Raw genomic sequence first — 15881 nt, 5'->3', positions numbered from 1 at the left:
AGAACCTAGGGACAAGTCCTCCCATAGCTGAGGGCCGGGCGCTCTGCTGTAGGATGTGTCCATGCTCAGAGGCTAAGCGGAGGTGCCAGGAGTCTGCGTCGTCAGAGCGCTGGGTGGCAAAGGGAGAACAGGAAAGTGCCTGCTGACTGCTCACCTCCCAGACTCTCACCCTGGCTGTGGGAGTCCAGACTTCAGAGTTCCACCCCCAGGGAATCTCCACACACAGCTGGCTGAGGGCCACCCACGTGGAGCCACACAGACACTCACTCACCCGGGGACTCCTGTGCACCCCTCAGAATTCAGGGGCACGAGATCTGCAGTCACCTTGCTGCCTGCTTAGTCTTCAGCCTCTCAGTCCACTACCCAGGACTCCAGGTTGCAAGAACTGCAAACACTCCAGCAGAGCCCTGTTTCCCTCTCTGATTATTATCATTGTTATCATCATCATCATCATCACTATCATCATCATCACAAGTAATACGGTTATTATTGAGGAAACTCTATCTGACCTAGTCAAAGAGGGTGAACCTGGCCGCTTACACCTACCTGCTGGGTTCTGCTAAGGAAGTTGCTCTTGTGGCCTCTCACAGGGGACAGATGGTGTCCAGGGGTCCATGCATCCCACTTAGAGATTCCCAGACCAGGTTACAGAGGACACTCCGATGAGAAGTAGCTGTGTGTGAGCATCCAGGAGCTTCCAAACCTCTGAGCCAGACCCTTGCTACTGAGAGACGCAGGGAAGCTGTGTGCCTCCACTGGCTGTGGCAGGAGCCTCCAGCAGAAATCACAGCCCCACCCCTCAACTGCCAGCCTGGCTCCTGCGTACAGAGGCGATTTGAAAAATCTGTTACAGCTTTGGCCCTGAGCAGATATTCAGAAAACCCTCCAGGAGGCTGCAGGCTGGTGCCCTCCTGACCCCATGTTTGTGGCCCAGAGGCATGTTCCTAGTTGTCCTGACCTCCTGTCAGTAGAATAGAATGTCATCTGGGTGGAAGGAATGTCACATTTCAAAAGGTGTTTGACCTCATGTTGCACTTGGAGAGCATGTTTCACGTCAGAAGTCATGAAAATCAAAGCACTCGATTTCTGAGTCCTGGAAGCTTCATGTTTGATGGGAATCTTGACACTGGTGTGGGCATCACTGCTACACAACCTTCAAACTCCACAGACATAAGGAAAACACAATGCTTAGGTGAGGGAAGGCTTCACCTCGCTGTACCTGTGCTGAGAGGACTCACTGCTCTCTCATGGGACAGGGACACTGCAGAGAGCAAGGAGGGCGGGCTCTGAGCTGAATGTCAGCTCCAGGACCTTGGAGCAGGGGGTGCAGCATGGGGGCAGCAAACAGTCCTGAGCCCCAGCACCTGGGGACTCCATCCTGGAATCTGCAGGGGGAAAGTGTCTCGGCTCCTCTCTGCCATATCCAATAGTCATATTCATGAATAAATAGAAAAGGAAAGAAGAGAAATTCTGGGCACCAGGAGGACTGAGTTCATCAGGCAGGTACTGAACTCCAGTATTAGCCCTAGCAATAAAGAAAAAATTATATAGAGGGAGGGAGAGAGAGAGAGAGAGAGAGAGACAGAAAGAGAGAGAGAGATGGAGAAAGAAAGATTTTGGCCTTGTATTGGTCAGTACTAGAGCACAGAACATGGATTTTCTGTGCCTCTGAAAACTATGATATTTTTTTGAGACAGGGTAACAATTAGAACATCAGTGACTTAACCCCTCCGAGAAGCAACAGCTGTGATCCAGGCCCCTCCCCTAAACTACCCTCAGCTGTGGCAATCTGAAATAGTCTCAGTGGTGCTCCAGCCAAGAGGTCAGGGCTGGTTGACTTCATCTTCCTGTTCCATCCTCAACCCCTCCTGTGCAGATTCCTGCAGCACCTCCTCCTCTCCCTTTATTTAAGAGTGTTTTTATTCATCTAGAGGATGAAAGGGAGAGAGAGGGAGAGAAAGAGAGATAATGAGATATTATGTGAACGGTATTTGTTTTGTAAGACAATTTTTCAGAGTGTTAAGAAAAGGAAGAGTAACGGCTTGGCTAGATGCCTGAGGCTCTGAAGTCCCAGGTCGGTCCCCATCACCACCACAATCCACAGCTGTGCAGTGCTCTAGCTGAAAAATCAATCTTTTCCAGACCCCACCATGTTGCATATGTATTTTGTCCGCTGGTTAATGCTGTACTATTCCATCATAAGACTATAATCATCTCTATATTGGTTTCTAAAATTTTGATAGCAAAGAACGGGAAATAAAAATCTCATCAAAAAACAGTAAGATCTGCACATCATAAGCTATATGCAGCTACTCTAGGACTGAGGGAGAAATCCTCCAGGAGAGTATCTACACGGCCTTGCACAGCGCCCTGCTTCCAGGCCTGGCGACACTGGGGAGATGCTGTGTCCCAGAGGAAGCCTTGGTGCAAAGCCATCTCCCTCTCTCCATCTGAAAAGAATAAAAGTGACCAGAGGCCCAAGGAAAGCTACAATGGCTGGGACACTGAGCTGAAATCCCTAACGTGCCAAGTTTGATGCGCCATAACACATGGGCATCAATAATTCTCTCTCTCTCTCTCATAATCTCTGCCCCACCCGACCCCACAAACTTCTCTCATTTATATGCAGATATTTTAATGAGCAAGAGCAGGGGGCAGCACATATATGAGGCCCCCGTTCCTCCACAAGCACACAGGATACTGTGCACAACATTTTGGCTTCAAGCTGACTCAGGTCAGAAGATGGCTCACAGTGTAAAGCACACATCATACCCTGTGGGAGGTCACAGCATAGAGTCACCGGCGCCCCCCGCATGCCCCCCCCCTGCACGGCAGCCTCTATATGGAGAAGCTTCAAGATTTCTGAAGCAGGTTCCGTTGTCTGCCACTCTCCTACTGCCTAGCTCCCCGCCCCACTGTCACACACATCTTGCATCCGAAGAATCCAGAAGGGGTGTTTGGAATCATGCAGGCACAGGGCCACAGTTATAGCTCATTTAAATGAAGCAAGCAAGCAAGCAAGCACGTGAGTGGTAGACTGGGAAACAGGCACTACACTGAAGGCAAAAAAATTTTAGAAATCCACTTGTGGGCAGTCATTGTCAGGCTTTCTAGAGAAGGCCTGCCCACATGGCACTGCCTGCACTGCTTAGGGCACACCCAGAAACGCTGCCAGCAGACTCACTGGCCAGTGTCCATAGGGCAGGCCCCGGAAGGCCAGTGCTCCTGCTCAGATTGGCCAGCAGTCTCAACGAATGTCCACAGCCCTCTAAACATGTTCCTTTTATAGCATCTGTAAGAACCGCCCACAAGCCACTTCTACTGGAATCTTATTGGTCTGTTTTTTAAACACACCCACAAGGCACTGTTTCTGGGCTCTCACTGGCGGCTTCTTTCTGAGTCCCGCCCTCAGGCCACTGTCTGCACTATGATAGGCCAGTTCTTAGGACACGCTCAGGAGGTCAGTGATACAGGACAGTGAATGGCCAGCTACCTGGAGGCCCACCCACATGGCCGACCCAAGACGCTCATTGGATGGTATCTGCAAGGCCCAGCTGTGCATACTGAGGCTAGACTCTGATAGGCTGATTTCCAGAGACATTTCCTCCCCCCTGCAGTATCTGTGCTCTCATTGGCAGGCTGCTCTCTGAGCCATACCCCCAGGTCAATGCCTGTTCTCTCATAGGCCAGGGCCTTTGGGCTCGCCCAGAAACCCTGCCAGCAGTCTCATTGGAGCACCGCCCACAAGGCTCCCTCCTGCTGTTATTCTGCCCTCTTGTGGACATACAGCAGAATGCAGCTGAGGACAGGAATTCAGAAGCTCCCAATCTGCAGTCTCCCCAGACCAACAGAGAAATCCCATATTCTTGTAATGCCAAATGGGGGAACACCACACCCTAGAGGAAAGATTAGACCTTTTGGGGAATCTATGTGCAATTTCAACCAGGCATCCACGGTGCACAATGTCTGAGCTCTCCTCATTGCACAAAATGCTTACACACAACTATAGGGATGCTGCCACCTAGTGGACACACAGCAGAATGCAGCTGAGGATAGAAATTCAGTAGCTCCCAACGAGCAGTCCTCAGATACTAACTAGAAAAGCCATCCACTTGTAAAGCCAATAGGGGAACACCACACCCTAGAGGAAAGAACAAATGTTTTGGGAATCCTCTGTGCAACTCCAACCAGGCCATCCACAGTGCACAATGCCTGAGCTCTCCTCATCCCACAAAATCTCCACACACAGCTATGGGGATTGCTGCCACCTGGTGGACACGCAGCAGAATGCAGCTGAGGACAGAAATTCAGAAGTTCCCAATCAGCAGTCTCCCCAGACCAACAGAGAAACCCCATCCACTTGTAAAGCCAAATGGGGGAACAGCACACGCTAGAGGAAAGAATACATATTTTGGGGAATCCATGTGCAATTCCAACCAGGCATCCACGGTGCACAATTCCTGAGCTCTCCTCATTCCACAAAATCTCCACACACAGCTATGGGGATTGCTGCCACCTGGTGGACACGCAGCAGAATGCAGCTGAGGACAGGAATTCAGAAGCTCCCAAAGGAGTCTCCCCAGAAAATTACTGAAAGCATGGGAATGGGAAGAACCAAGTTGGGGAATGCCTTAGGGAGACGACAACAGTTTTGTGAACCCAAGTGCCATTCCTACATGCAAAGCCACTGTGCAGAGTGAACTAGCTTTGTCATGGGCACAACCCAGGTTCAAGCCCGGTCCCTAAAGCATGGAGGCAGGCTTTTGTGCTGTGAGCTCCCACCCCTTCTCTTTGCTGGCATATGAGTGTGCATGAGTGTAATCTACTGTTTTAGTTTATTACTGGATAAAGACAGAGAGGAATTAAGAGGGGAGGGGTTACAGAGAGGAAGAGAAAGAGAGAGACAACTACAGCCCTGCTCCCCCACTCGTGAAGCTTTCCCCCTGCAGGTGGGGACCAGGGACTTGAATCTGAAACCTTTTGCACTGTAATGTGAGCGCTTAACCAGGTGCACCACCACTTGACCCCTCATGGTTGTAATCTACTAGAAAAAAATTTAGCCTGAAATAATGAAACAGCAGTGATGACCTAAAATTGCACGTGTGTGTGTGTGTGTGTGTGTGTATTACATATACAAACACACACACATTCTGTTTCCAGAAAGGAAAACACAAAGCAGAACTTGTAGTGGAGTTGGTGTATTGCACCAAAGTAAAAGGTAAAAGCCTCTGGTGTGGAGGGGCCAGTGTTCAGGTCCTGGGTCCTGAGGGCAGAGGAGGCCCTAGGGGGTTAGACTCTCACATGGAAACCTGAGAGGGCCCAGTGGGGTGCACCTGGTCGAGCACCCATGTGACACTGTGCAAGGAGCCTGATTTGAGCCCCTGCTCCTGCCTGCAGGGGGAAAGCTTTGTGAATGTCCAGCAGTGCTGCCTGTGTCTCTGTCTCTCTTCATCTCTCTCTCCTCCTTCCCTCTCCATTTCTGCTGTCTCTATCCAATAAATAAAGTTAATGAAGAAATAATAAAAAGAAAACTGAGAAATGTTACACACGTACAAACTACTGTATTTTTACTGGTGAATATAAAGCATCAATCCCTCCAATAAAGAAGAATGAATTAGGGTGGGGTACATATCATCACGGTTATGCAGAGACTCTCATGCCTGAGGCTCTGAATCCCAGTTTCAATGCCCTGCATCACCATCACCCAGAGCTGAGCAGTGCTCTGATACAAATAAAGAAAAGAAGAAGAAAGACGAAAACACTTAAGTAAAACAGAGCAAGGGATAGTCAGCCTAACTGGGACAAGTCCTCCCATAGCTGAGGGCCAGGCGCTCTGTAAGACGTGTCCAGGCTCGGGGGCTCAGCGGAGGTGCCAGGAGTCTGCGTCGTCAGAGCGCTGGGTGGCAAAGGGAGAACAGGAAAGTGCCTGCTGACTGCTCACCTCCCAGACTCTCACCCTGGCTGTGGGAGTCCAGACTTCAGAGTTTCCACCCCCGGGGAATCTCCACACACAGCTGGCAGAGGGTGACCCACGTGGAGCCACGCAGACACTCACTCTCCTGGGGACTCCTGTGCACCCCTCAGAATTCAGGGGCAGGAGATCTGCAGTCACCTTGCTGCCTGCTTAGCCTTCGGCCTCTCAGTCCACTACCCAGGACTCCAGGTTGCAAGAACTGCAAACACTCCAGCAGAGCCCTGTTTCCCTCTCTGATTATTATTATTATCATCATCATCATCATCACTATCATCATCATCACAAGTAATATGGTTATTATTGAGGAAACTCTATCTGACCTAGTCACAGAGGGTGAACCTGGCCGCTTACACCTACCTGCTGGGTTCTGCTAAGGAAGTTGCTCCTGTGGCCTCTCACAGGGGACAGATGGTGTCCAGGGGTCCACGCATCCTACTTAGAGATTCCCAGACAGGGTTACAGAGGACACTCCGATGAGAAGTAGCTGCGTGTGAGCATCCAGGAGCTTCCAAGCCTCTGAGCCAGACCCTTGCTACTGAGAGACGCAGGGAAGCTGTGTGCCTCCACTGGCTGTGGCAGGAGCCTCCAGCAGAAATCACAGCCCCACCCCTCACCTGCCAGCCTGGCTCCTGCGTACAGAGGCGATTTGAAAAATCTGTTACAGCTTTGGCCCTGAGCAGATATTCAGAAAACCCTCCAGGAGGCTGCAGGCTGGTGCCCTCCTGTGTTCCTAGTTGTCCTGACCTCCTGTCAGTAGACTAGAATGTCATCTGGGTGGAAGGAATGTCACATTTCAAAAGGCGTTTGACCTCATGTTGCACTTGGAGAGCATGTTTCACGTCAGAAGTCATGAAAATCAAAGCACTTGATTTCTGAGTCCTGGAAGCTTCATGTTTGATGGGAATCTTGACACTGGTGTGGGCATCACTGCTACACAACCTTCAAACTCCACAGACATAAGGAAAACACAATGCTTAGGTGAGGGAAGGCTTCACCTCACTGTACCTAGGTGCTGTACCTGTGCTCTGAAAACTTATTCAGAATTTCACTATGACATTTTTTTGAGAAAGGGTAACATTTTGAACATCAATGACTTAACCCCTCTGAGAAGCAACAGCTGTGATCCAGGCCCCTCCCCTAAACTACCCTCAGCTGTGGCAATCTGAAACAGTCTCAGTGGTGCTCCAGCCAAGAGGTCGGGGCTGGTTGACTTCATCTTCCTGTTCCATCCTCAGCCCCTCCTGTGCAGATTCCTGCAGCACCTCCTCCTCTCCCTTTATTTAAGAGTGTTTTGATTCATCTAGAGGCAGAAAGGGAGAGAGAAAGAGAGAGAGAGAGATATTATGTGAAGGGTCCTTTTTGTAAGACAGTTTAAGAGTGTTAAAAGATGAAGAATAATGGCTTTGCTAGATGTCTCTCGTGCCTGAGGCTCTGAAGTCCCAGGTCTGTCCCCATCACCACTACAATCCAGAGCTGTGCAGTGCTCTAGCTAAAAAAAAAAATCAATCTTTTCCAGACATCAACATGTTGCATATGTGTCTAGTGCACTGATTGATGTTGTAATATTCCATCAAAATACTCCAATTATTTCTATAATGCTTTCTAAAATTTTGATAGCAAAGAATGGGAAAGAAAATGCTCATCAAGGAAAACATTGTCAAAAAGTAATAATATCTTCAAATTAGAAGCTACATGAAACTATTATAGGACTGAGAATAAAAGGCTAGAGGAAGAAATCCTCCAGAATAGTGAGTCCATGGCCTTGCACAGCACCCAGCTTCCAGGTCTGGCAACATTGGGGAGATGTTATGGTCCCAGAGGAAGCCTCGGTGCAAAGCCATCTCCCTCTCTTCATCTGAAAAGAATAAAAGTGACCAGTGGCCCAAGGAGAGCTACAATGGCTGGGACCTTCAGCTGAAATCTGTAACGTGCCAAGTTTGATGCACCTTAACACATGGGCCAAAATAATTCTCTGGTTCTCTTCCTATGTCTCTCTCACTGTCTCTCTTCTTCACGAGTGGTGAAGCAGAGCTGTAGCTGTCTCTGTCCCTATTTCTCCCTCCCCTCTCATTTTTTTCTGTCTCTATTCAATAAAAATAAATAAATAAAAATAGGTGAATGCTTGATCTTAGCCTACTCTTACAGAGTGAATGTTTACCATTAGGACCAAAGTTCTTCTTTTATTTATTTAATTAATTTACTTGTTTATTCCCTTTTGTTGCCCTTGTTGTTTTTCATTGTTGTTGTAGTTATTATTGTTGTTGTTATGGATGTCATCGTTGTTGGATAGGACAGAGAGAAATGGAGAGAGGAAAGGTAGACAGAGGGAGAGAAAGACAGACACCTGCAGACCTGCTTCACTGCCTGTGAAGCGACTCCCCTGCAGGTGGGGAGCTGGGGGCTCAAACCAGGACCGTAATGCCGGTCCTTGCACTTTGTGCCCCCTGTGCTTAACCTGCTGTGCTACCATCCGACTCCCCCAAAGCACTTCTTTTAAATGACTTAGCTAAACTTTAATTAAACCCGTGTCAGTATCATTTGTATAGTGCCTTCTGGACTGCTTGTATCATGTCTTTCAAGTCTCCATGAGATTTCTGTTAATAGTGAGATCACTGCCATTGTCTCCTTCAGGTTGATGTGTATCTAATATTCTGCACAGTTCATATTTTGCTTCTCTATTCACCTCACCTCGTTAGATGGGGATAAAACAGCCTTGTACTAACTTAATAAGAATATTGCAACACCAGTGAGGAAATGCCCAGAGTGCTTTGCTAATCTTACTTGTATATGCTGGGTGATTATATTAATTAAAACGACTTTTTTGAGTAGCACATCAGTGGATTTCTTGCCTTTGAAATCAGTTGACTTCTGACCTGACCGTGTAGTGAATTTCAGATTAACAGGTGCATTTTAAAATAGAACAAAGCTGGAAATATCTCTGTAATAAACTGACTCCATGGAGAAGTGATTGATTTGGGGTGTGGGCTGGGAGAAACACAGTCGTGGAGGGGACCTTGGGACACTCTGTGTCAAAAGGAAGGAGGCTCTCAAAGCCTCCTGAAGATATACAGTGCCAGGAGTTGAACCTGGGGCCTCAGGCATGCAAATCCAAAATGTTCTTCCACTTGAGCTATTTCTCTGGCCACAGAAACCATCTATTTGAAAGGTGTCAAAGTGCTATTCCACAGTATAATGGGAAACTTGACATTAAGCTGGGAAGGGGGTGTTGCCATTTGATCCAGCTATGTCCTAGAGTCCTGAAAAGCAGGAGAGTCAGGCATGACATACTTCCTCTGAGAACCATACAACACTCACAAGAGTCACCTCAGATGTTCTTGCTAAAAATATGAGACTTGGATCTAATGACACTTTAAGAGCTGACTGTCTTCCCTGATCCAGCTGTCTAGTCCGTTCACCAACTATGACACCATCTTCCCAGACAATAACTTGGGTCTACATGCATGTTAGCTGTCAGGCTCAGGCAGAAACTAGTAAAGTCATGGGCTCCTTGGAATATACCTAAAATAGATGTACTAGCTTTTTCCAAAATGGAGACCCCAAATCTTCATCTATAATACTCTTTCCTTTAGGCTCATGATTAGTCAACAATTTGTTCTGTTTTATATCTTAACTCTTTTTCAGTCACCAGGTTCCAGATGCTACCATGATGCCAACCTGACTTCCCTGGGCAGGAGACCCCACCATTGTATCCCCAGAGCTCTGCCCCACTAGGGAAAGAGAGAGACAGGCTGGGAGTATGGATTCACCTGTCAATGTCCGTGTTCAGCAAGGAAGCAATTACAGAAGCCAGACCTTCCACCTTCTGCATCCCACAATGACCCTGGGTCCATACTCCCAGAGGGATAAAGAATAGGGAAGCTTTCAGGGGAGGGGATGGGATACGGAGTTCTGGTGGTGGGAATTGTGTGGAATTGTACTCCTCTCATCCTATGGTCTTGTCAATATTACACACACACACACACACACACACACACACACACACACACACACACACACACAATCTGACTCCTCCTTTAAAGACAACACCAGGTTCAATTATAAGACAAGGTAATGATGGGGCTGGAGAGACAGCCTCAATGGTTCTGTAAAAGTCTCCCCTATCTGAGGCTCTGAGTACCCACTTTCAGTACCCAGCATCCTCATCAGCCAGAGTTGGCATGGCTCTAGTCTTTCTCTCTGTGCCTTTCTCTCTCATTAAATAAAGTCAGTAAATATATTAAAAATAAAAGAATTTAAGGACAAAAAAAAATAGAAGCTAAGGATCATAAAAGTCTGGAGCCTGGGGTATGTCGTTGAACTACTGACCCTGCTTCTTCAGTAAGTCACTTGGACATAAAAAAAAAAAAAAAAAAAAGGATGGGGATGGAAGATAACTGACACCATAGCTAAACTCAGGCCAGAGGCCTCAGCTGTAATTGTGTGGGCCTTGCAAACCTGAGATTCCTGGTGCTGCTTGTACCAGAACACTGCCTCTTCCTCTCATATGAAACTCGGTCTCATCAGGAAATAAATAAAACAGTTCTTTGCGGGGGTCGGGCGGTAGTGCAGCGGGTGAAGCGCACAGGGCACAAAGCACAAAGACTGGCGTAAGGATCCTGGTTCGAGCCCCTGGGTCCCCACCTGCTGGAGAGTCGCTTCACAGGTGGTGAAGCAGGTCTGCAGGTGTCTGTCTTTCCCCCTCTCTGCCTTCCCCTCCTCTCTCCATTTCTCTGTCCTATCCAACAATGAACAACATCAACAACAATAATAATCACAACAAGGCTACAACAAGGGCAACAAAAGGGGGGAAAAATGGCCTCCGGGAGCAGTGGATTCATGGTGCAGGCTCGGAGCCCCAACAATAACCCTGGAGGCAAAAATAAACAAAAAAACCCCAGCTGTACCACGTGAGCCTGTGGATGGCTCACGTGGTACAGCACACATGCTACCATGCCTGAGGACCTGGGTCCACGCCCTGGGCCAATACCAGGGAACACAGAGAGGGTGGGAAGCTTATGGTGGTGTGGGGGATTGAACCTGGGACTTTGGAGCCTCAGGCATGAGTCTCTTTGCATAACCATTATACTAAATGCCTACGAAGTACTCATTTTCAAGCTGGTAACTTTGTATCCTTTTCCCTATTCTTGATCCCTCTGGGAGTATGAACCAAAATTCGTTATGGGGTACAGAAGGTGGGAGATCTGGATTCTCATCTGCATGGGCATTGGCAGGTTGATCCATACCTCCAGTCTGTGTCTGTCTTTCCCCAGTGGGGTAGAGCTCTAGAGAGGTCAGGTTTCAGGACACATTGGTGAGGTCATCTGACTTGGGTTACTTTTGCTAAGAACAAGGATCCTGTGAACCTCTGGGAGGCGTCCAGATATCCCCACATGTTGGGGATCCCCTGATTACTTGATCCCTATAACTCCATGTTGAAGGCCCCTAAATGATACTGTCTGTTCCTTATTGATACAAGTTTGCACTTATGATTTTCCACTTTTCTATTTCCTCAATTACAGAGAGCTCTCTATAGAACAGAAATAATGCTGGCCCACCCATAGCCCCCCCATGTTCCCCTCTGGCTATAGTTCCTGTTCTCCTAAGGGCATCCAGTGAAATGACATAAACAGTTGGGCCACATGTCCCTGAAGGCAAAAAAATAAAAAAATAAACAAATGGGAGTCGGGCGGTAGCACAGTGGGTTAAGCGCACATGGCGCAAAGTGCAAGTGGCGCAAAGCGCAATGACCAGCGTGAGGATCCCAGTTCAAGCCCCCGGCTCCCCACCTGCAGGGGCGTCGCTTCACAAGCGGTGAAGCAGGTCTGCATGTGTCTGTCTTTCTGCCCATCTTCCCCTCCTCTCTCCGTTTCTCTCTTTCCTATCCAACAACGACATCAACAACAATCGCTACAACAATAAAATAACAAGGGCAACAAAAGGAAATAAATATTTTTTAAAAATAAAGAAATAAGCCTAACATGTATATTATGACCAACACTGCTGCCACTCACAGACTGCGGGATGCACGATATGAACACAATATCATGTGACTATGGTCTGGCGGCTCTGCATTAATTCATAATCTGTGTACACTGCAGAAGTGCTTTTGACATTCCTCCTTCCAGGCTTACATGTAACGCAGACTTCTGTTAATAAGTATAATAAGTCAGTTCAGGGTCACGCTCAGTAAACAGACTGGTGTATCCACTCTCCAGACCACTCTTTCGAGGTTGATAGTGTTAAGAGTTATGTCTTTTCAATCTGCTGGAACCCAGGATTCCAACAGCAGCCAACCACCGTACCTGCTTCATCTGTTCTGCCTTGAAATGCTTTGACCAACAACATGACAACATGCTTCCTAGTTTAGGGCAGAGTACAGGCCATTCCATTTATTTACATAGTCTATTCTCCTGAAATGGCTATAGTGTAGTGACACTTTCATTAATCATAAAGGGAGAAATGGAGTAGAAAACTCTAGTCCCAAACTAACCCTTGGATTCTGACCACAGATCTGAAGTTGCCAGAGGGTGCAAGGGATTGAGGCAAAGGGGAAAGGGACCCAGTGAGTTGTGGAGTTGTCTGCGCTTCGGCGGTGGTGAGCGTGTATGTGACACACATTTGAACTTTGTCACAGAGGAAGACTGAATTAAGATCATGGCCAAATCTCATTCCTTTTTCTGTGACATTTGACCAAAGCAACATACTTACTTATCCCACCTATGAAATAAGGATCCAACATACTGTCCACCCTGAGGAAGTTGGGGTGTTTGGGGAGTTGACTCCATAACCGACATGTGCCACAGATTTACCTGTGTACCTACCCAGGGCCACAAGAGGGGTTGCGTGTGAAGGCCTTAGGGCTTGTTTTGCCTTGTTGTTTAATACCTTGTGTTCCAAATCCCTTCACTGAACTGCTCAGCACAAGAGATCCAAGAAACTCTCAGACACGTGGTTTTGCTTTTTTAAATGAAAAGTTATGATTTAATTTTTTTAATATACCAGAAAAAAAATATTTCTTTCAATGTTGTGAAATAAGCACTTGAAAGGAACAAGTCCAACACTGCTGTGGTTTGCTCTGTGTGGCTATGAGGCTAGGCTGCAGGACCCCACAGGCCAGAACGGCAGGGGCTGCAGATCACAGACAGCTGTGTGGCCAGCTCCTCCTGGAGCATCCGTGCTTTCTGTCCAGTGGAACAAAGAACTCTCAAGGGCTACCAAACTTCTGGAAAACTGCATTTGAATAGCAACAGGAGTCAGGAATCCCTCCATCTTGCCCTAAGCGGGCTGCGGATATGGCTTAACCCGAACAGCGCTTCTTTCCCTCAGCCAGCTGCGTGAGGCATGTTTTACTACGATGTGCTTTGGGGTTTGGGTTTCCAGTGAAGTTGATCTGATGACAACACTTGGCCTGCCCAACAAAGACCAATACACGGAGGATGTCCAACCCACATGCAGATGTGCCTGTGGTCGGTCGCTTCTGGGCCAGAACCGCTCTGCTTTTGAATTTTAAAACCAAGCAAATGAAGGCAGCAGAAGGAAGCCTGGGGATGACTGCACTTCTCCTCTGTGAGTCCTGGATTTTCAAAGCAGCTGAGGATGAGGGGCATGGCTGAGTGCTCTGTGCAGGTCTGAGTTGAGTAATGAGTCTCTCCAGCTGTGGTTCCACCCTGCAGCCTAGCAGGATTTCTGCTCGGTTTGTTTCAACGGCATTCAAGGGCATGCTTTCACGGCACTGGCACCGTTTGGCTCAAGTCTGGGGGAGCAGCCTGCAGAGGCCGCTGATTCATTTAGAGAAGTGAGAGTTAACACTTCGTACTGATTGCTGGCACAAGACAAGACTGGCTTGTCTCTTCCTTTTAGTGTGCACACAGCCCAGGCAGACCCTGTAGTGCATCCCCAGCAATAAGGTATTAGGTCCCAGTCTGAACAGGTCTGAGGCACAAGGCAGCAATCTTGTAGATCAACATACAAGGGGCAGAACAACCGGGGGTGAAACAAAAAAAAGCAGCAATAATAAAGCAAAAAGAAAAAAAAAAAAAAGAAAAAATTTATGAGGGATACTGGCTTCCAGTGTAGACAGAAATTCTACTTAAAGTCAGAATATTTACTACCAAAACAAAAGATGGGGCTTCTGGGAAAAGTACTGGGCTTTCCATCAGGAAATTCTAAGTCAAGCTGTTTGGGAGGCAGGCAGAGACAGACAAGGGCAATATAAACACAGCTCCTAAGTGCCTAACTCGGGAAGGGGGAGTCCATCTTTACTCTCCTAGCAGTCGACGAGGCTGACACATAGGGCTGGGGTATGTGTGTGGGAGGGGGCACCCTCTGAATATGCTGGAGGGGATTTAACTGTGGGAAACACGCTATGACAGTAGCTGCTCTATCAGAATACAATAAAGTGGCCCGGTATGATCTGTGCCAGGTCATCTAGCAGTCTAGAAAGAGGCCAGATCTCCACAACATTCTATCCCATGTGAGTCCAGATTCTTCATCACTTTTGAAGAAAGAGGTTTTGATCTTATCACGAAGACACCTCAACCTGATCAGTAAATAAATTCCGTAGGTCTCTTTCCAAGAACTGTGCTTCCAGTCAGCACTAGAATAAGCTTCAGTCAGGGCAGGTGGTGGGGCTAAGTGCACACATTACCATGTGTAATGACCCGGGTTCAAGGCCCTGCTCCCCACCTGCAGGAGGGATGATGCTTCATAAGGAGTGATACAGGTCTGCAGGTATCTTTCTCTACATATTATCTCCCTTCCCTTCTCAATTTTTTTTAAACTTTTTTTTCTTAATTGGATAGAGAAAGCCAGAAATCAAGAGGGAAGGAGATAGAGAGGGACAGAGACAGAGAAACCTGAAACACTGCTTCACCACTTGCAAAGCTTTCCCCCTGCAGGTGGAGACCAGGAGCTCGAACCTGGCTCCTTGTGGATTGTAAGATGTGTGCTCAACCAGGTAGGTGCACCGCCACCCCCCCCCTCCTCAATTTCTCCCTGTCCTATCAAGTATAATAGAAAGGAGGGAAGGAAGGAGGGAAGGAGGCAAAATGGCTAATGGGAATGGTGTATTCATAGTGCTGGCACGCAGTCTTAGTGATAACCTTGGTGAAAAAGGAAGAAGGGAAAAAAAAAATCTAGTCGGATGAGGTGTCTGCCTCGGGCCAGAGCTGCTTTAGTAAAGACAACTGGAGAATCGACAGAATCAATCTTTGCCTCCTCCCATCACTGCAGTGGGGTGGGGATTAGAGGGTGGGAATAAGTTACCTAGAATTGTCTTAGCACATGATCTTAATTAATTTGGGGCTTAGACGTGACATTGCATGTGAACTTAAGAGTTCTCATAAGCAAAACCAGAAGGTCCAGATAAAACCCTCTGCTCTGTGGAGCAAGCATATTTGATGAGCATGTTTTCTTTTTGCAAACTCAAATTCGGGTAGTTCTAGTGTTATACTGCATGCACTTATATACAAAATGAAGAATTAAAAAAAAAAATTTTAAGTCTTCTTACACCCCTCCCCCAATTCAGGAATGTTCTAGCTATACTGGAATTAGAAGGAAGTGGAAACCCCTGCCACTCCCATGGTTTTCTGGAATGTTCACTGGCAGTCTTTTTACCTGGGGGTTCCAGATTTGCCATGAGCGAGTGTTCTGGCCTGAGGTCTTGTTGGAAGCAAGCAGTTAAACTCAGATGTGGGAAACGTACTGAATCTGAAACACCAGATTTCTTTGTTGAAAACAGTCCCCTACCCCTGTGGTAAACACTGAAAATACCTTTTGATATTCTTAGCTAAAATTACTTATTACACATTTGACCTGTGAACACTCTCTCACAAGTGAATTCAAACGTGAACCTGGATTGAGAGGGAAGAAGTGTATTTGGGGGCATCATTTACAAATCCAGTTAAGC

The sequence above is a fragment of the Erinaceus europaeus genome, chromosome 2 (assembly GCF_950295315.1).
Source record: "Erinaceus europaeus chromosome 2, mEriEur2.1, whole genome shotgun sequence".
NCBI classification, from domain to species: Eukaryota; Metazoa; Chordata; class Mammalia; order Eulipotyphla; family Erinaceidae; genus Erinaceus; species Erinaceus europaeus.
Note: the sequence above shows the minus strand (reverse complement) of the source record.